The 20,806-nt window shown below is 40.9% G+C and overlaps 1 pseudogene across 1 annotated transcript in view; it reads left to right on the top strand.

Moving 5' to 3' along the window:
• Positions 1-14,609: 14,609 nt before the first annotated feature.
• The window catches only part of LOC132671046 (aldehyde oxidase-like), a 71,196-nt pseudogene continuing 64,999 nt past the window's right edge, over positions 14,610-20,806 (top strand). The window contains exons 1-3 of the transcript XR_013557029.2: positions 14,610-14,701; positions 16,913-17,011; positions 19,300-19,414. The product of XR_013557029.2 is annotated as an aldehyde oxidase-like (transcript). The remainder of the gene's footprint in view (positions 14,702-16,912; positions 17,012-19,299; positions 19,415-20,806) is intronic.

The following is a 20,806-nucleotide window of genomic DNA, read 5'->3' as shown; positions in this document are numbered from 1 at the left end:
TTTTTTCATTGGTTATCTTGTTGCTTACCAAGCTATCTTGTTTTGTTTTTAAACCATACAATATATGTGAACACACAGAAGATTTTAAAAGTTGCCTTCTGCCCTGGCCAGTTTTCTGTCACGCTTCATTCTTATACTTTCAGAATTACCTGTTAGGTGTTGATTTCTGAATTCTTTCCATTATATGTAATCTGATGACTTGGCTGAGGGGCTTAACCTTTCAGGTTCTTTTAAATTTGGTTTTTATAACTTTCATTTTATTTTATTTTATTTTATTTTATTTTATTTTATTTTACTTTTTAGAGAGACAGCACGAGCTGGGGAGAGGGACAGAAGGGGAGAGAGAGAAAGAGAAAAAAATCTTAAGCAGACTCCACACTCAGCATAGAGCCCAACATGGGGCTCAATCCCACAACCCTGGCTGGGATCATGACCTGAGCTGAAATCAAAAGTCAGATGCTCAACTTACTGAGCCACCCAGGTGCCCCTTGTAACTTTATTTTAAAGATTGCTTACTACACCAGTAGTACAAAGTAATAAATCCTATTCATATCCGAGATCAGTGAACATAGCTTAGTGTATTCAAATGACTAGTCAAATTCTATTCTGCCTAGATAGAAAAGCTTGCTTACATAATATCTGACAACTAAAAGGGTGGACTTAGAAACCTACATTTTTAACAAACATTTCAGATAATTCTAGAGCAGACTGTCCTAGGATCAAACTTTGAGGAATTGCTGTAGGAGTATAAAATCTCACAGAACTTACTCATAACATCGACAATGTGGTTTGAATGGAGGCCTTATTAAAGGAACGGTTTACACAGTGTTTAAGAGCTTGGCACCCGGCAGTCTTTGTTCTCTTTCACGTACTCCTATTACTTGAAGACTTTGGACCTCCTAGAGTTAGTCTCCAGTCTTATATTTTTGTTCCTATTGTTTGTTTCTATTTTTTCTCCCTTCTATGAGACTTTTATTGCTGGTGGAATTTGGTCACAGTAAGAAACAATTCTCCTACTTCCAGATTATGAAGACATGTACCCACGGTTTCATTTTGATTTTACATTCAAATTTCTGATCCATGTGGATTTTTTCCTGTTATATGAGATATGAATGCAGTTTCCACCTTTTTCCAAATGACTCCCCCATTAATTAGAAGGTCCATGTTTTCAGGGCACCTGGGTGGCTCGGTCGGTTCGGCATCCGACTTCGGCTCAGGTTGTGATCTCGCTGCTCGTGGGTTCGAGCCCCGCGTCGGGTTCTGTGCTGACAGCTCGGAGCCTGAAGCCTGCTTGGGATTCTGTGTCTCCCCCTCTCTCTGCCCCTCCCATGCTTGTGCTCTGTCTCTGTCTCTCAATAATAATAAATGTTAAAAAAAAAAAATTAGAAAGTCCATGTTTTCCACTACTGGTTTGAAATGCCATTCTTTTTTATGTTGTATTTTCATGTGCACTTAAATTTATTTCTCAATTTTCTGTTCTTATAGTCTGTTCTTTTGTGTCTGTTTATTCCCTGCTACCGTGGTCTGTAGACTTTAGGGGGAGTTTTGAGATTTCCCTCCTAGAGCTTTTACATATTTCTTAATAAATTTCTGTCTAGTTATTTTGTCTTTCTTTTGGTAATATAAATGGGACCTTCCCTTTGATTCTCTCTCTTCTAATTATTATTTGCATATACCTTGATTATTGATTTCTGCATGTTAATTACTAAACTCTCACTGTTTATAGTATTTTCCAGACTGAAAACTAAGCCCTTTACCTCTTTTTTTTCTCCTTCCAAATCTTATGCCTTTCCTTGGTTTAATTGCATGGCTGCTACCTTAAGTAAAATGTTAAATGGTAGTGAGAATAATTATCCTTGTCTTCTTCCTGATTTTTATGGGAATGCCTCTGATATTACCCTATTAAGTAAGATGCTGGGTTTTGAGCTTGTTATATATAATTTATAATCACATTAAAGTATTTATCAATTATTTTGTTGAGTGCTTTCTTTAAAAATCACAAATGAGTGTTGAGTCTTTTGTCAAGTGACTTTTGGAATTGATAGAAATTGTGAGTTTAGGTCCAGCCAAGAGATAGAAACCACAATCATTTTATAAATTGTTAGCCCTATACTAGAGAACTAAACAAGAACTGAAAAGGCAAAAGGGACCACTGAAGTGTCAGAGGAAGTAACTAGGGGGGAGGTACCTTTTGGGGCTGGGGGAACAAAGAGAAAAGGATAGAATTATTGAAACTTAAAGGCTTAAAGGAAGAGTTTCAGGACTCTAGGGAAGGTATGCAACAAGTTGGTGCTGTTTCCCTGAATGACTATGACAACACTGGTCTGATAGTGTAGAAAAGTTGCAGACTGAGGCCATCTGTTGCTTCTGAAGTCAATTGTTCCCCAGCCATTTCTGTGATGATGCTGATGGGAACAAGAAGCAAACAGGAAGCAGCAAACTTTTTCCTCCTCCATACTTAACAGTTTGCTTCTATCTCCTATTGCCAGAGGCTGAAAGGGAGCCTGGCAAAGGAAAAATGTGGTTTGCAAAGACCTGACCTTAACAAACTAGAGTGAGATGTGGATTTAAAGCTAAAACATAGTAGGTTAATAATTAGCACAAAAATGGGTATATGATTATTCTTCTTAGGTATATTAATATGACAAACTATATTCACTAATTTGTTGATCCTGAAACATTCTTGTTTTCATGGAATAAAACTCAATTTTTAGTATGTTCCAGCTGTCGTCTCTTACCTCCAAGCCCACCTCCTTATAACTTGCTAAGTGATGCTGGAACTGTACAAATTACGTTTTTTCTTTGCTAGCTGACTTATTTTAGCTTCTGTCAAAAAGGGGTGATAGAAACAAAATCAGAAAGAAGGAAAAAGGACTTGTTTCTTCCTCCTTATTTGCTTGTTTTTCCTCTCAGCATTACCTCAGCAATGGTGATTCATTCAGGGGCAGCAGTTTGTTTGACACCAGTTGGTTTAGCATACCAACCTCACTATACCACCTTGGAGGTACCGACACTACTTGGGCTGTGACTCTTCACAGGCCTCAGGCCTAGCTCCTCAGGGAGACTCCCTCAGGCTCGAGGTGTTCTAGCCACCTGTGCCATGAGCCATCTTTGAGATCTGAGTTCCTACTCCTAGAAGACCTTTCCTAGCTCCTGAGGTATTAAACAGTGGCTGAGCAGTACCCTCTCAGTCTCCTAGGTTCTAGATTCTAATAATTCCAGCCTCTTCCTTTTATTATTCAGCTAGTTCCTGTGGTACATTGAGGGAGGGAATGCAAAATGACACGAACTTTATAGAAAAGATTTTGACAATATCCAGCAAAATTATGTAGTTATATACAATTATGCAACCAAGTAGTCTCATTTTTAGGAAACTATAGTAAAATTCTCTTGAAAAAATACAAAAATTTCACTATGGTATGGTTTGTAACAACAAAAATGGAAAAAACAAACAACCTAAGTAACATCACTCAAAAACCAACTGAAATGAATGAAAATAACTAAAAGGTTGGTGACAGAGATACCCAATCTTACAAAAGGCATTTTGAATTTGTATCTTTATTCAGGGTACACTCTAAGAATAAAAAGAACTATAACTTTCATTTACTAGTCTCACTGCTGCTAAAATATCAATGTGGCTATTATGAAATAGATCTAAGGACAGATTAAAACAATTAGATTTCAGAATCTTTCAGAAGTTTAGAATCTTTGGTTCCAGAATCAAACTCTGCAATCTTAAATTTTAAAATTTTAAAAATTATATATTTTCTAGCTCTGTCCACTAAAAATATCTAGAAACTGATAACTGACTAACAATGAGTACTTCTAGCATCTAGATTGTGGTTTCTAAATACTATTTCCCATCAGAGAAACTAGGGGTCTTTGGAGAAATGGCTGATTCCAAGTCTGGGACAGAATATAAACAAGGTGAGCCTGGGATGTCTTGTTCCAAAAAACAAGGACATTATTAAAAATGAATGTGACCATATCAAAATGACACGAGTTCGAATTTGAAGGTGTTTCCATTGCCCTAAGATGGGACAAACTGAACATTAGTAAAAGACTATTACTGATTAAAACACATTCTACAAAAAGTCACAAATTCATAATGATAACTCAAAAAAAAAAAAAAAACAACCATTGGATGCTCTGAAAATTTGTAAGAGAAAGTAATAAAGGTATATTTTGTGTGTGCATAGTCAATAGCCATAGTGGAGAGTGATAGTTCTTCTCTTCAAAAGAATTGCAGCTGAAGAATGTGGAAGAATGTTAGAATTAGGATGATTACTATTTTGCAACCTCCTAATAAAATAACTGCTTCAGACAGTGATCAGCAATGGATGGTGAAACCATGAGGTGAGATGTTGATGGAGAAATTCACAAAGAGAGAACACACTGAACCCACTGATCAATTTTAGCATCATTAAGAATGAGACAACCAAACATCCTAAGCCTCCTGATATGTTGCAATGTAAAGTGGATGGCACCACCTATGAAGTATTCTTATTCCCCCTCACCACCACCCCATAACTGAACTAGAATTTAATCAAGGTTCTAGATCCATAGGCACAGTATAGGTAATAAGTAGGATGGAAGAACAAATAACACCAAAAGAAGCAATCAGCCATTATAAAGTGTGGTTCATTCTATAGGACAATTGACTGGATGGACATGTTAATAACATTAAAAAGGGGGAGTGGGGCAGGGCACCTGGGTGGCTCAGTAGGTTAAGCTTCTGACATCTGCTCAGGTCATGATCTTGCAGTTAGTTTGAGCCCTGCATCAGGCTCTGCACTGACAGTGTGGAGCCTACTTTGGATTCTCTGTCTCCCTCTCTCTCTGCCCCTCCCCTGTGTTCTCTCTCTCTCTCTCTCTTTCTCTCTCGAATAAATTAACATTTTAAAAGTGGGGGAGTGGGTGAGGAGTCTGTTCTAGATTAAAACAAACTGAAGAGACAACAAATACACTGAATGGCCCTTGTTTGATTCAGAGAAAGCAAGTGTAAGAAGACACTGGGAAATTTGAGGATATTAAGGAAATAATTTGTTAGGTATAAAAATGGCAATTGGAGTAAGAAAATGTCTTTTTTAAAAATGTATACTAAAGCACATAGGGATAAAATAATGGCTTTGAAATACTCCACAAAAAGTGAATATTGCAAAATGTTGAACACTTCTTCTATTATTAGAGCTCAGTGAGTGGGGATGCTAGTTGTACTCTTCACTTTTATGTACAAACTTTGGAAGTGTTCAGAAAATTTTGTGTTCACATAAATAAAATGACATGGGAAAGTGTTCCAGGTATATGAAATGAAAACAGTCTGGAAAATACCTAGTTTGGTTCTGAGTTTTTTTTTTTTTTATTTTTTTTTTAAATTTTTTTTTTTTCAACGTTTATTTATTTTTGGGACAGAGAGAGACAGAGCATGAACGGGGGAGGGACAGAGAGAGAGGGAGACACAGAATCGGAAACAGGCTCCAGGCTCTGAGCCATCAGCCCAGAGCCTGACGCGGGGCTCGAACTCACGGACCGTGAGATCGTGACCTGGCTGAAGTCGGACGCTTAACCGACTGCGCCACCCAGGCGCCCCGGTTCTGAGTTTTTAAAAGGAGTTATAGGCAGATTTCAAAACTGTAAAAATTATACTGGTAAATTCTAAATTATAGGCTTACAGGTGATTTTATGTTGACGCTTTTAGGTATTTTCCAAGTTGCATTTTTAAAAAAAGCTCCCAAGATGTTCATATTTACCAGATACACTTTGTGGTTATTTACTAGATAAACTATGAAGAGTGATAGAGCTTAAAAAAAAAAAAAAAGCCTACCCCCAAATCAAGGGAGCTGTTAATTTTAAAAATAAACTTGAATAATTATTTCCGAAACTGAGATAAAGTTACAAAACCTTCGTTTTGTCCTTAAGTTCCTTTCCTGCAAAGCTGCATTGATATTGTTTTTTTAGAACTGCACCAGGGGCGCTGGGAGCGTGGCGGGAGCAGTGGCACAAGAAAACCGACTGTTGCGGACTTCACTTCCGGCTGGAACGCCACTTAAAATGTGTTAACAGCGAAGGACTAGCAAAGAGACGCCGCAGGAGCTGCAGCACCTGCTGAGAGGCGGAGGGCGGGCGTGGTCGCGCAGCGCCCGGGCGTGGAGGGGAGGGGCCCGCCACCGATTTCGCCCCGGGCGGAGCGCTCGCGTGGCGTCCTGGTATCCGGGCTAGTTTTCCTCGCGAGGCGCACGGAACTTTCGGTCTTCCCCGGGTCTTTCTCCCTTGGGTTCGACTGCCCCGTGGGCTCCGGCAGCCGGGCCGGCGGCCCCTCCGCGGGCCCCGCCAGGCCAAACCCCGCCAGCATGGACCCCGCGGCGGAGCTGGTCGGCTACGTGAACGGCCGCGAGGTGAGCGCGCCGGACGCCAGCTTCTGGCCTGGAAGCGGCTTTGCCCGCCTCCGCCGCCACGCGCGGCAGGCCCGCGGCGTGCTTTCCAGACTGCCCTGGAGCTTCGGGCCCCACTTCCTCGTGTTCTTTTTCTCCCTCCTTGCAAGACGCCCGGGCTGACGACCGACTCCACCCCGTAGACGATAACGGAACGCCTTACGTAGACTAGGAGCGGTGTGTAGATGGCTGAGCCTCGGCTCCCCCGGGTGCGTTTGGATGGGTGGAGAGCCGGGCGGACAGATGTGGAAATTGTGATATGCTCAAGTCACATTTAGTTCCTGGCAGAGCTGAACCAAAGCCGGGCTCTGGGAACTCGAAGGTCTTCACTGCGTCCGCTGCTGGCGCGGTGTGTGTCCTCTCAGAAAGCGGACTGGCCCTCTGAGTCTCTGGGAGAGATCCAGGCTGTGCCTGACGTTTGAGGTCAGCAAAGCCCCTAGGCATCCTTTAAAACACCCCCCACCCAGACGTGGCCACGGACTCTATTCACCTTTAATGTCCCAGCGTATTGACACCACTTTCTAAGGGAGAAACTGAGGCAGGAAACCAACCCAGGGTGGTGCTGCCTGCCTTTCCACAGTGCCAGCACCTTTCAACCACCTATGATCCCTGCTTCGGGGTCCAGGATAGCCCCAACGCTTTTACCTGTGCACGAGGGACACACCCAGAAGCTAGGGTCAAACATCAAGGCCTCTTGCTGGTGAGGCCTGTCTTAAGGCCCTGAGCTTATTTTTTTGCATCTGTGGTCTTGTATTATTTTTCTTAAATAGGACCCCTCCCCAAATTGTAATTTCTAGGTTCCAGAAAACCTTCCTCTGACTCTGAGTTCCACACTGGATAACACGAGCCTGTTATTCCTGATATGTAATGGGAGCTGTTAGGCTCTCAGAGGACTACTATGAGAGTAAAAACTGCCAGTCGGGTTTGTTAGCATTATGCCATTTTTTTCTTTGCATAACTTAATGGCATAGCAAACAAAACTCTGGCGTGATTATTTAAACAAACAAGGATTCAGTTTCATCTCTCTTACTGAGATGCCCTGAACTCTTAGAGCCCCAGTTCCTCTGTTAAAAGGGGATAATACTACTTAGGTCACAGAGTGATAATGAGTATTTAATTTGCTTATTTGTTAAGGTCTACTCACTGAGTTCCAGTGTTCTCAGGGGATGCAGCAGAGCACAGAAATGACAAAGTCCCTGCTTGCATAGAGTTTACGTTGTGATAGGGTGGCACACAGTAAGCATATGAGTAAATGGAAATGTATAATGTCAGGCAGTGGTAAGTGCTAGGATACAACATAAAACAAAGTGAAGGGACAGGAGCTGATATTTTAAGTGAGATGGATGTTTAGGTCTCTCTGAAAGGATGACATTTATTTGAGCAGTGACAAGTATGAAGTTAGGAGCAAACATCTGGGGGAAGAGTATCCCAGATGGAAGGAATAGGGGTGCAAAGATCCTCAGATATGGGGATTTCTGCATGCCAAGGGATAGCGAGGAGGGTGGTGGGGCTGGAGATGTGGCCAGGGGCCAGATTGCTAGGGCTTTGTAGGTGATGGTAAGTAAGAGTTTTGGTTAAATGAGGAAATAGGTTTTTGAGTCTAGCTTCTTCCCCATCCTCTCTCCCCTGCCCCTAAACAAACTAGTGGGATTTTTAACATAATGGCTAACAACAGTTTGTGTGCTATTAATTTTTAAAAATAGATAAGCTGGTTCTTATCTATGGGCTCATTTTTATCTATCAAAACTCCTGTGATCATTTGGAAAGTACACTCTAAAGATGTCGATTCAATTTTTAAAAGATACCCTTTTAAAAGAAATTATGCCATTCTTTCCCTTTCTTTCTCCTCCCTTCCAAATTCTGTTAAGTGTATGTGTGTCAGTCCTGGCAGGCAAGCCTGATTGCCACGTAGATAGAAGAAAGTTTCTGGTTCAGAGGATGAGAGGCTGTTGAGAAAAGTGAGAGAAACCACTGAGGAAGAGGAGTCTTAAAGTCAAACATGACCTCTGGGATTAAAAACTTGCCTCTGAGGTCCTGTGCCTATCTTTCTTTATTTTTATTTTTTGAGAGCGAGAGAAAGGGTGGGGGAGAGGGGCAGAGGGGGAGAGAGAGAATCTTAAGCAGGCTCCACACTCAGCATGGAGTGTGATGTGGGGCTTGATCCCACAATCCTGGGATCATGACTTGAGCTGAAATCAAGAGTCCGATACTGAACCAACTGAGCCACCCACGCACCCCACCTGCCCCCTTTTTTTAGTTGAATTTTTTGGGTTCTTTTGATGTTGAGTTGTATTAACTTCTTTATATATTTTGGATATCAACCCCTTATCAGATGTATCATTTGCAGATGTCTTCTCTCATTTACTCAGCTGCCTTTTTGTTTTGCTGATGGTTTCCTTTGCTGTGCAAAAGCTTTTTTATTATGTTATAGTCTCAATAGTGTGTTTTTGCTTTTGTTTTCCTTACCTAAGGACATTCTAGAATAATGCTGCTGAGACAGATGTCCAAAAAATCACAGCCTATGTTTTCTTCTAGGAGTTTTATAGTTTCAGGTTTTGCATTTAGGTCTTTAATCCATTTTGAGTTTATTTTTGTGTATGTTATAAGAAAGTGGTCCAGTTTCATTCTTTTGCATGTAGCTGTCCAGTTTTCCCAACACCATTTGTTGAAGAGACTGTCTTTTCCCCATTGTATATTCCTGTCCACTTTCTCCTAGTTTCATTGACCATATAAGCATGAGTTTATTTCTGGGCTCTCTATCCTGTTCTGTTGATTTATGTGTCTGTTTAGTGCCAGTACCTTCCTGTTTTGATTGCTATACCTTTGTGGTATATCTTGAAATCTTGGATTATTATGCGTCCAGCTTTGTTCTTTTTTCTCAAGATTGCTTTGGTTATTTTGAAATAAGTCAGAGAAAGACAAATGCCATGTGGCATTTTTTAAAAAAGCAAACAAATGGAATTGTAAATATAGAGGAGAAACTGGTGGTTGCCAGAGAGTAAGGGGGTGAAGGGGATTAAGTACAGACTTCTAGTTAAAAAAATAAGCAAGTTACAGGGATGAATAAGCACAGCATAGGCAATATAGTCAATAACATTTTAATAATGTTATATAGTGACAGATGGTGACCACACTTACCTTGGTGAACATTGAGTAATGTATAGAATTGTATGGAAGCCAGTTAGGAGACTCTAGATAATGTGATTGGCCTCCAATCTGTGCTTTTTGCAAAACCCCCTCAGGTCATCAAAAGATGTCAGGCAGGGTCTAAGGCCATCCAGAGGGAAGACCAGTGCATATTGGTCAGACATCTAGTGGCAGAGAGATTTCTTAAATCTTACTCAGGGACCCCCAGAACAGGTGACCCCCTTAACATAGAGTTTGAGGGAGGAAGAAACCATGAATAAATTATACTCCAGACACAATTCTCTAACACAGGTCAGGAACTGAAGCATGTTATTCTGTGAGGCAGTGAGACATAGAGATCAAAAGTGTGGGCTTTTGGAGCAAGTCATGGTTGAGTCCTGTACTCTCTGCTCTGCTGCTTGGTAGCTCTGTGACCTCAGGTGAGTTGCTTTATATCCCTGAGCTTAGCTTTCCCCTCTGCAAAATGGGGCTAATAACAGTAACTTCTCCCATGGAATTGAGGTGAAGATTAAATTCCACGGAGAGTGGTTAACAAGGTGATTGGCACACAGTAAATGCCCAATATGTAAAAACGATTGTTAATATCCACACCAGAAAATAACCTGCTTCACGTGCAGAGCCAGACCTGCCTGGAAATGCCAAGGGGGCTGAAAAGTAGTCATTGAGCATTACTTGCTCAACATAATGTTGAATCTTGATATTCATATGGGAATCTGGAAAGAGCTGTCCATTAGCTAGTCTTTCTTTGGGTTCTTGGTCTGCAGAGCTGAGAGAGAAACTTTCTGGGGTGGCTGTAATGATTCAGAGAAAAGTGAAGGGGTGAAGGTGACTTAGGGAGAACCAACAATTGCAATGAATTTTAAAACCACCAGAAGCTCAGGCAAAAGTGTCTACACTACCTGTCCCTTTGGCCGCCTTCTCTGTTGTAAGGAGGTTGCTGGGGGTTATTGTTTTTCTCAACTGTGTCCCACGGCATACATCTCTTTCTTCCCTCTCCTTGTACCTCTCTTTCCCTTTCTTAGTTTCCATTCCTTCACTACTTTCTTGCCCCTCCTCATCTTTCTCTTTCTTCTTTCTGCCTCTGTCTTGGATGTGGCCAAGACCCCTCAGGCACTAGTCACTGGCCCTGCACAGAGGAACGTAATTTCTCAGTCTTTGCAATATGAACTTTAAATCTCACAAAGGGCTGCTGGAGCTACAGAAGGGCAGACTCTGCCCTTGTAATGCTCAAGGCGGTACTAAGCTGGGAACACGGAATAACCCTGATCCAAGAACTGGTATTATCTCCCCAAACCAGAGTCGGTGAGAGTAACTCTGTTGCTTGTTCCCTCTCCACCCCCTAGCCACCGGCTTGGTCCTGACCTCACTGTTTCACTCCAAGGCCTTCCATGCCATATCTCTGCTCCTATTTCCCTCCTCCAAATAGATCATCCACCAAATCAAGAAAAATAAACACATTTCAAGCCAATGGCACTTTGAGCCAGACTCCAATCTCTTGAGACATCTCTTAGAACATGTACCCAAACAAGCAAGGCCTGATTCTTCCATTGATTCCTTCCAAAAATCTACAAATATCCCTCAAGCCTAGTCTACTAAGCCACCCAGATCCTGTTTCTCCATTAAAATTGGGCTTCTGTAAAATTTATCATCATATGTATTATTTAGGATTAGTTGAAAATGGCACAAACTCAAAACTAACAGTGGTTCAAACAAGATACATGTCATTTTTACTTTACATAAAGGGATGTCTTGGGGCTGGTCCAGAAGCTTCATTATGTCATCTGAGACCCAAGCGTCTTCTCTCTTTTTCCTCTGCGGCCATTAATATGTTGCCTATGGTCTAAGGTAGCTACTGGAGTTCTAGCCATTTCATCCCTTTTCTACGCAGCAGGAAGGAAGAAAGGAAAATGCATGCTGGAATACACAACAGTTTCTACCACCATTTTTGGCACTTCTCTGTTTCTCTTTCTTTTCTTCTGTTCAGATGCCTCAAGACTGTGAGAAATCCTTCCTCTTTCCTGAGCGTTCTCATAGCAAATTGTATACATCGTGATCATTTATTAAAGTTAATTAACATTTATTACATCCCTATGATATATCCCCAACACCTAGCCCAGTGTTTGACACAAAGAAGATTAACAGAAAGTGGTGTCTCTTAGGGTCAAGAGAGGCTTATGTGTTCACAAATGATTATGATGCAGGGTACATTTCTGTCACTCAGTTCCAATGTGTGGGTAGTTTTCCCCCACACCACCAAGTAATTCCTTGACTCAGGGAATATAATATAAACTCCCTGAGTTTATAATTTGACTCAGTTCTTACACTGTCCACCCAGAGATAACATCAGGTTCCATTAAGGGCTTAGCCCCACAAGAATGCACCTCCCTGCACCTCCAATGCTAATTACAAGTCCAGATTGTTACCTATACATCTGACTGACTGGGTGTAAATCAGATTTCCACAGCCCCCTCCTTGGGTTTGATCAATTTGCTAGAGTGGCTCATAGAACTCAGGTAACCAGTTTACTAGATTACTGGTTTATTACAAAGGTATTAAAGGATATGAATCAACAGCCAGATGAAGACACAGGATGAGGTCCAAAACAAAGGAGTTTCTGACCCCATGGTGGTGTAGCCTGGCACAGGTGGCATATGGATGTGTTCTGGTTCACCAACCTGGAGGCTTCCTGGAAGCTCTCTAAGCCCAGTCCTTTTGGGCTTTTAGGGAGGCTTCATTATACTGGCATGACTAATTAAATCATTGGCCATTGGAAATTGATTTAACTTGCAGCCCCTCTCCCCTTTCTGGGAGTTAGGGTACAGGACTGAAAGTTCCAACCCTTTTGATCACATGGTTGGTGTATCTGGCAACCAGCCCCCATTAAGTTCATCCCCAAGGTTACAGTATTAACAAGGACACCCTGATCTTGGTCAAGACCTAGGAAATTCCTGGGATTTTAGGAGTTATGTGCCAGGAACAGTGGGTGAAGACAATATGTATTCCTAATTATAAGTCACAATGTCACATGGGGTACAGAGTTCTATTACAAATATGTGGACATTGGCCGTGATAGCACAGAGGAAGCTGGTTACTTGGAGAAGAGAATGGAAAGGTATATGAGATGGCAGCACCCCCACAGTAGAGAACATTTGAGCAGGGCTTTGAATGACATGCAAAATTCTGCCAAGTAAAGAAGACAGGACTTTTCAGGAGTCCTATATGCAAATGTAGTGTAAGGTGAAAGTCCTGATGGTGTAGCCAATTCTTGCATGTGACCAGAGTTCAAGATACATGGGTTGAATGGCAGGAGAAGATGGGCAGTTTATCAAAAAGTCTTGTAGGCTATGCCAAGGAGTTTGGATTTCTTCTTGTATTCCAGGAACTCTGATTATAAATTTCCCTAAGACCCATTCAGTGTGCTTATTTATGAAGCACATTTTCTTGTACTTTCTCCCGGAAATTCTGATTCCATAAGGATTTCATTTTAATAGGCACCCTGAGTGATTCAGAAATCCTCAGCATGGTAGTTTGGTGGCCACAAGCCAGTGTTGAATTAAAGCAGATACAGATGATGATCAGACTTGAATTAAAGCAGATAATAGATGATTATCAGACTTGGATTTTAGTGATAGAAAGGGTGGCATTGTGGATGTCAAGAATGGAAGCAGGAGACATGTTAGGCAGCTCTGATAATTGTTCAGGTAAGACTTAGTAAGTGTTGATTCTGAGGAGTGACAGTAGAAGTGAAGGGAGTTTAGAGAATCAGTTTGGAAGTGTGAGTGACAGGACCTGGTGACATTGATTGTGGTAGATTGAAAAATAAAAAGTTGAAAATAGCTCAGGTTTTTAAGCTTGAATGACTTAGCAGGTGTTGGGGCTATTAAACAAGTTAGTGAAAAGAAGGGAAAGAATAAGTTTGGGAAATAAAAAGTTTCATTTGAGGGCTTATTAAGTTGGGGATACCTGGAGGGGGTGCTTCATTTTCTTTGTATTACAGTATGGGTATGTGTACCCAAGCCAACACACAAACAATCACACCTCTTGTTATATTGCACATTCCTCTGGGGCACAGATATGACCTTGGTATTTGGCATATGCTTCACTTTCCCTGGCATATAGCCACTTAGAATTGAAGGTGAGGAGGCATTCATTAGAATAAGCATATGTCCCCTCCTCACCTACTTTCCCAAATGGTAGCATGGTGAAAGATGATCTCTACTTCCGAGATGTGAGGGAAATCATGATGCTCTTTGTTCTGTGAATCTAAAAGAAATCCAAAGTTTTAATCAAAAAAGAGAAAACATGAACACTTTGGGAAACAATCAGTTATGACATTTCAATCATGCCATCCCTTGGGTGCTGCTGTTCTCTTGCTGAGCTGCTAGGCTACCCACACAAACTTGCTTCTTAAGTGTGTCGTTGTTTGCACATCTTCGTATTAGTTGGCATACATATTTTCTCTTGTTTCTTTGATTTGGGGTCATGGTTGATCATGTTCTCTTTCTGAAAACAGAAAGAAATCTTATTTCCCTAGAAATCAAAGTGCAGCGGTCTCTTGGTCAGTTACCCTCCATGTTGAAGGAGGTCTGTGAAACACATTCTCATGGCTGTCATGAAAAATCTTTGAACACGATAAACAAGCTTTTTTTTATATAATTATATAAGATCTCAGAGGCTATTCTATTCCAGAAGCCACCCCCTACCTCTTTTTTCCCTATTCTGTTCTACTAATATCTTTTCCCTGACCTGCCTCAGACTTTCCAGGAGAAGCTGGACAGGAGTCACTAGAGTTCCTGTTGGCAGAAACAACTACTGCCTTAGAAAACAGTGATAAGTCAGGACCAAGGACAGTGGCGAAGTGGTGGTGGGTTCCAGATTTAGGCTCCATGCTTATAAGAGATGATTTGTATATCACAGGTGTTCCATAAGCATTAAATCAAATTGAAAATATGAGTAGAAGGATTAATGTGCATTTCCATTAAATTAGCATGAGCTAGCCAATGTGAATATCATACTAGCTCTCTCAGCTTTATGTACAAAACTCTTACTTTCCTTCTGGTACAAGTGATAGAAAAAAAAAACACTGATCCTGAAACAATGCTGTTACCATATCTGAGGAGGAATCACATCCTTTTCTTTGCTTTGAGTGTGTGCATGTGTGTGTATAGTGCTGATATCCTCATCAGGTGATATTTCAAATATCTTCTTAGAACCACACAGAGTCATATTTCCTACTAGTATGGTTTTATGTTCTTTAAGAAAGTCCTACATTTTAGTTTTGTAGGCAATGCACAATTGTGGCTGTCAGAAGAACCAAATTCTTTCTAATCTCTGTTTTGGCACTAAACACATTATATAAAATGAAGGAACTAGCAATGGGAATTAAAGCAAATCTTAAAAGGTCTTAACTTAGCATCCTTTAGAATTAAGAGTCACAATATTGACATTCTGTCTTCAAGAACTAATCATCATGCCCATTAGGAAAAAAGAGCACATAAATCTCCTAAAATGAAAGTAAAAGAGCCAGGGAGAAATTAAACCCCAAAAATGTTACCTTAGAAAAACTTACTAAATAAAAGTCATGTAAGGAATGGATTCTTAGCCTGCTATCCATGAAGTCCAGTGGGCTTCCAGATGTCTGTAGACCCCAGTAAACTATATGAAGAATTATGTGACAATGGATATTTGTACATTTTCATTCCCCTTAGAGAGAGTGAAATTTCCCAAAGAGTACAAAACTCAAAAGGTATCAGTAACTATCTTCTAGAAATCATTCTAGATCTTTGGACGTAAAAACAGTGAACACTGATTTCCTGGTTATCCGTGGTACTAATGTGTAATATTTAAGATTTTGTTCACTTGTGGGTGACAGAAAATCTCAAATAGCAGTAAATAAGATAGAAGATAGAAGTTTATTACTTTCTCATTGTGTTAGTTTCAGTTCTCTTGGAAGGAGACGCCAGAAATGGGATTAAATGTACAAGGATTTTATTAGGAGAAATACCTGAATGAAAAATAATGAGGGAGCTAGAGAAGCTCAGGGAGACAGACTGTAATGCAAGTGCCGCCTGTGAAGAGGAGAGGGCAAGGAGGCTGACTGGGAGGGTCTAAGGCTGCTGTGCAGTCTAAAGCACATTCATCAAAGCCATTGGGGGTGGTTGACAGGGACTCCCATGTCTCTCCAAAACCACTAGTGGGGAGCAACCCATGAGAGTCATGGCCTCAATGGAAACCTAGGTGATAGAAATCAAAGTGCAGCGGTCTCTTGGTCAGTTACCCTCCATGTTGAAGGAGGTCTGTGAAACACATTCTCATGGCTGTCATGCTTGTATAACAGAATCCCAAAGGTAAGTGGATCAGAGCTAGTAAAGCAGTGTCTCAACGCTATTAGGCAGCCAAGCTCCTTGTGTGTTGCTGCCTCACCCTCCCCAGCATGCAGCTTTCTCCTCATGGGCAGAGATGACTAATAGAAGTGTAGCCATTATATCTGAATTCCAGAAAATGAAGTAAGGGATGAAGAAGGGGCCTCCCCCCTACTTTTGAGGACATTTCTATCCTGAAAGCCATACATAGCACTATGCTTATATCCCATTGGCCAACATTGTCATTAACCCCACCCAGCTACAGAAAAGACTGGGAAAATGTATTTTTCATTTCGGGCAACCATGTGTGGGGCTAAAAATTGGGGTTTCTTTTACCAAAAAAAAAAGAATGAGAGAACAGATATGAGGGAACAAATAGCAGTTTCTGCCACTGAGAAGCAGAGAAATACAGTCAACATGGATAATAACACACAAATATTCCAAGAAGTATTTACAATTGGGCATTTTACTTTGTATGTCATCAAAGATGCAGATAAGGGTGAAAGCAAATGTGCAATGTACTCATACTTTCAAATTTTCAGGCCTTTATATGTACAGACTCTTTTTTAGTTTGGCATTGTTTTTGGCAATCTGATGTCCAGTTGTTTTGAAAGACTAGATATCTGTATGATTATATAAGATTTGATAGAGTGGCCCACAGCACTCGAGTAACCAGTTTACTCACTAGATTACTGGTTTATTACAAATAATAAAGGTATTAAAGGATATGCATCAATAGCCAGATGAAGACATAGGTTGAGGTCCAGAACAAAAGAGTTCCAGACCCCATGGAGGTAGGGCCTGGCATGGGTGGCAATCAAGAATCTGTAAGATTCTAAATAATAGCAGCTAAGACCTCATTTGAACTTAACTCTATATTCAAGAGTCTTTGAATGGTGTTGTCCTCTAAGGTCAGAGCTATACTGGAAAGAGCATTTTGGGAAACATATTATCTTTAATTATGCTTTTTCCAGGTCTACTCACAGGAACTAAGTATGGCTGTAGAGTGGGAGGCTGTGGCACCTGCACAGTGATGATATCATGCTATAACCCCTTTATCAAGAAGATAAGGTACCTTGCAGCAAAGTCCAGATATGGTTGTATTTTTAGAGTCTTAAACTTTGTTTTATTCCTTCACTTGATAATATGTATTGAGCACCTGCTGTGTGACAAGAACTGTGCTAGGCACTGGGGGTACAATGATGGACAAGATAGACATGTTCCCAAGAATATGAATCAGTTAGAAAAAAATGTACCATCAATGAGGATAACATATGGTCAAAGAATCCCCTGTTGAAAGTTGAAAGGCTGTCTGATTCCCTGTGCTGTCTGGGGAGGAAAGAAGGGTGAACTGGCAGTGTGCCATCATCACACTTTTATATTACTATTACAGCCTACTAACTGATATCCTTGCTCCCACCCTTGACCCTCCCCCCACCCCCGACCCTCCCCCCACCCCCACCACTTGGTAAATCCCATACATCAGTCAGAGAGATCACTTTCAAGTATAAATCAGATCACCATACTTTTTCCTACATTGGTTTTCCATTACATTTAACATCTCTTTATGTTTGATATTTATCCTTCTTCATGTTTGCCAAGTTTCTTGGATCTGTGGCTTGGTGTCTTCTATCAGCTTTGGAAATTTCTCAAGCCATCATCTCTTCAAATATTTATTCTTTCTCCTCTCTCCCCCCCCCATCTCCTCTCTCTCCCCTTTCTCTCTCTCCTCTCTCCCCACTCTTCTCTCTTCTTTCTCTCCTCTCTCCCACCTCCTCTCTCTCCTCTCTTCCCCCTCCTTTCTCTTGGACTCTGATTATGCCTATCTTAGATCATTTTGCATCATTATACAGATCTCAGATGAAAGCTAAGTATCTGAGCACTGCTAAGATTTCAGAGATCTGCCTGGATTTCACAGCCAAGTCACCTGCTTCCTGAACTCTGGATTATCCCTCCCTTTACAGCCTAGCAGCCCACTTTTGAGTTCACCAGGGTGTTCTCTTTGCTCTCCCATCTCACATCTATGCTTTGGGAGATCTCTTGCAGCCATGCCTCCCTGCCTTTAGCCTCTGGAGGGTGGCAGTTGCCCTGTACTCTGTGAAGCCTGAGTGCCTTCAGTTTTCTCTCAATTCTCCTCCTTCCCCTCCCCCCCCCCCCACCTCCTGCTCCATCTTTCTCATCTAAGAGTCCATGTGCATGAAGAGTTTTTTTCAGCTCTCTTTCCCTACCCCTAGTTTTAGGGTATTACCCTATTTTTAGGGTATTACCCTCAGCACTCAGTGAAGTTTGATGGGGAAGAGTTTGAGGAAAGTGCAGTCCAGCTTTGTATTTTAATTTGTGACATCAGCCCATATTAAATGTTTGTTGAAAGTTGGTCTTGTTTCTCCTTACTCCATCTCCGTTCATTTCAGTTAGAGATGAGAACAGCTGTTACCACGTCTCTCTTATAAAGGACTTCTACTTAATGGAGTTTAGTTCACTTAAGTTTCTTTACATACTCAGCATCTGATGAATTTTTAAAAAACTATAAATATGGCCTGCTTTGGATTTTAGAATGAGAGTGAAGGTCTCTTAGAACTTTCTAGATGAAGCCTTACAGTTACCTACCTTGCTCCTCCCTGTCTCCCAGCCTGGAATCCTACCATTCCTCCTGTGTTCATTGTGCTCCAACTTCCCTGACCTTTCTGTCCCTCTTTCTGTCCCTGAACATCCCAAGCTCATTTCTGCCACCTGTGCATGTGTTGTCCTCTGCGTGGGATGTTTATTCCCTTAACCTTTCATGTCTGACTCCTTCAAATCATTCAGGTTCCAGCAAAAATGTTATATTATCAGTCCTCTCTGATCACTTTAAAATAGCAATGCCCAAATCGCCTCTGCAACTCCTTATTCCCTTAGCCTGTATTATTTTTTTCATAGCACTTCTCACTATCTCAGTTTATGTATGCATGTATGTATGTGTGTGTGTGTGTGTGTGTGTGTGTATAGTCTATGTATATTTGTATTGTCTGTCTTCCCTCAACTAAAATATATATTGTAAAAGGGGAGGAATTTTATCTGTCTTGTTCAGCAATGAATCATAGTGCCTGGAACTCTGTCTGGCACATAGTAAACACTCAATAAATATATACATGTAGTTATAAATGAATAATATTCTCATAATCTTTCTTTTGTGTTTATGGGTGCAATACTGCTTAAAAACCTATACATTTTGCTTCTAAAAAATGGGCATGAGCTGAAGACAGAAGGTATTTGCAAAGCCTGAAGAATTGTGTAAAACTCACCATAGTGGAGGTGCTGGGTGAATGCTCAGTTCCCTTTCCCACTGGATACAATATAATTTTTACTTTTGCATTCTGAAGATAATATGCAGCCGAGGCCTGTCAGATCCCCATATGCTCTCTGTAAAGTGCTGCTATCACCACAATAGAAAGCACAGGAAGCACCAAGACCAGGATTCATCCTGTTCAGATGAGGGTATGCTTCTTCCTCATAGGGTTTCTGTGCTTCACAAAGCATGGCTAGCCCCATAGGTTAAAGTAAGAGAACAGTATGAGCCCCACTGCTTGGTCACTGCCCATACATGAAACTGAGCTGGAAACCAGGAGTGAAGCCTGGGTTGTGTGGCTATTTTGTAACTGATTTCTCAGAAATCAGCTGAAAGAGCAGAAGACTTTTTCTTTTGGAAGAAAACTCTGACATTGCCGAGTTTGTTTTTTTGTTCTAATTAGATGGGACCTATCCTTCTTACATCTTCCAAACTCAAAGAAACAAGAGCCATGTGCATTGAGGGTTATAATTTTGTAGTTTTTTTACAAAGTGGAAAATAATCTGATTTTAAAGCTGAATGAAAATCTCAGCTCCCAAAAAGATTTGTTAAATGTAGGACTTATCCAGAAGACATATAATAGGAGTTTTAGTAAATTTGGAGACGTTTCTCATAAGGCAGCACCTTGTTAGGACTTTACCTCAAATGAAAGGGCACCTCAGACTCCTGACTTTAAATTATTTACATGTTGCCCATAAAAATGCTGTTGTTACTTGTTTTTCTCTAGGTTAAAGAGGTTCACTTATGAGGAGAGGATATAAGAGGGAAAAGATAGGGGTGACAGAGTAACCAAACATCACATTCTCTGGGCTTGAAGGAATTTCAGGTCCTGTTTATGTCCTATGAAACCTCATTACTTGGAGGGAGCAAATTCTGCCTGGATGCTCTTATGAGACCTGGCTGTTCACAGCCATGAGATATTCTTTCTTTTAGTAGACGCTGCTGAGATCCTGGTGTTGCAGTGTAGCCAGAAGACAGCTTCCAAAATGGGGTTTCACCTTTGAAGTTAGACTCCAAAGAGAAAATGCTAAGAAGGAAAAAGTTTGGTAGAGAAATAGGCAGTGTTTCCTTCTTGATTGTCTTCTGGCTTAATGGTTGTACTTCGTAAACAAATTTCTATGTGCTAAAGTGATAGGGCAGTGGTGGGCAGTCAGAAGGCACTCAGGAGGTTTTGTATTGTTTTGTTTTCTCAACTTGAGTGCAATTTGCTTCACTTCTCTGAAGGATATAAAGGGGGTAACCTTTATTTTAGTGATTCCCATTCCAGACTACACACTGAAACCACTGGGAATCTAAAAAATATATATCTATACTCTTGGTCTGAGGTGCTTCTTGGGCCTTGGAAATTTTAAACTTCCTCTGGTGATTCCATAGGCTGAGAACCTGTAATGAAAGGTGAGGACCAGTAATCACAGCCACCCAGTCTGAGAAAAGGAGACACCTAGGATGAGAAGGATTTTCCAGGGCCTCTCCTTCAATTTTTTTTTTTTTTTTTTTTTTAATTTTTTTTTTTCAACGTTTTTTATTTATTTTTGGGACAG

This window comes from Panthera onca, chromosome C1 (assembly GCF_046562875.1).
Source record: "Panthera onca isolate mPanOnc1 chromosome C1, mPanOnc1 haplotype 2, whole genome shotgun sequence".
In the NCBI taxonomy this organism is placed as follows: domain Eukaryota; kingdom Metazoa; phylum Chordata; class Mammalia; order Carnivora; family Felidae; genus Panthera; species Panthera onca.
The sequence above is the reverse complement of the archived record's forward strand: the minus strand, read 5'-3'. Positions and strand labels throughout refer to the sequence as shown.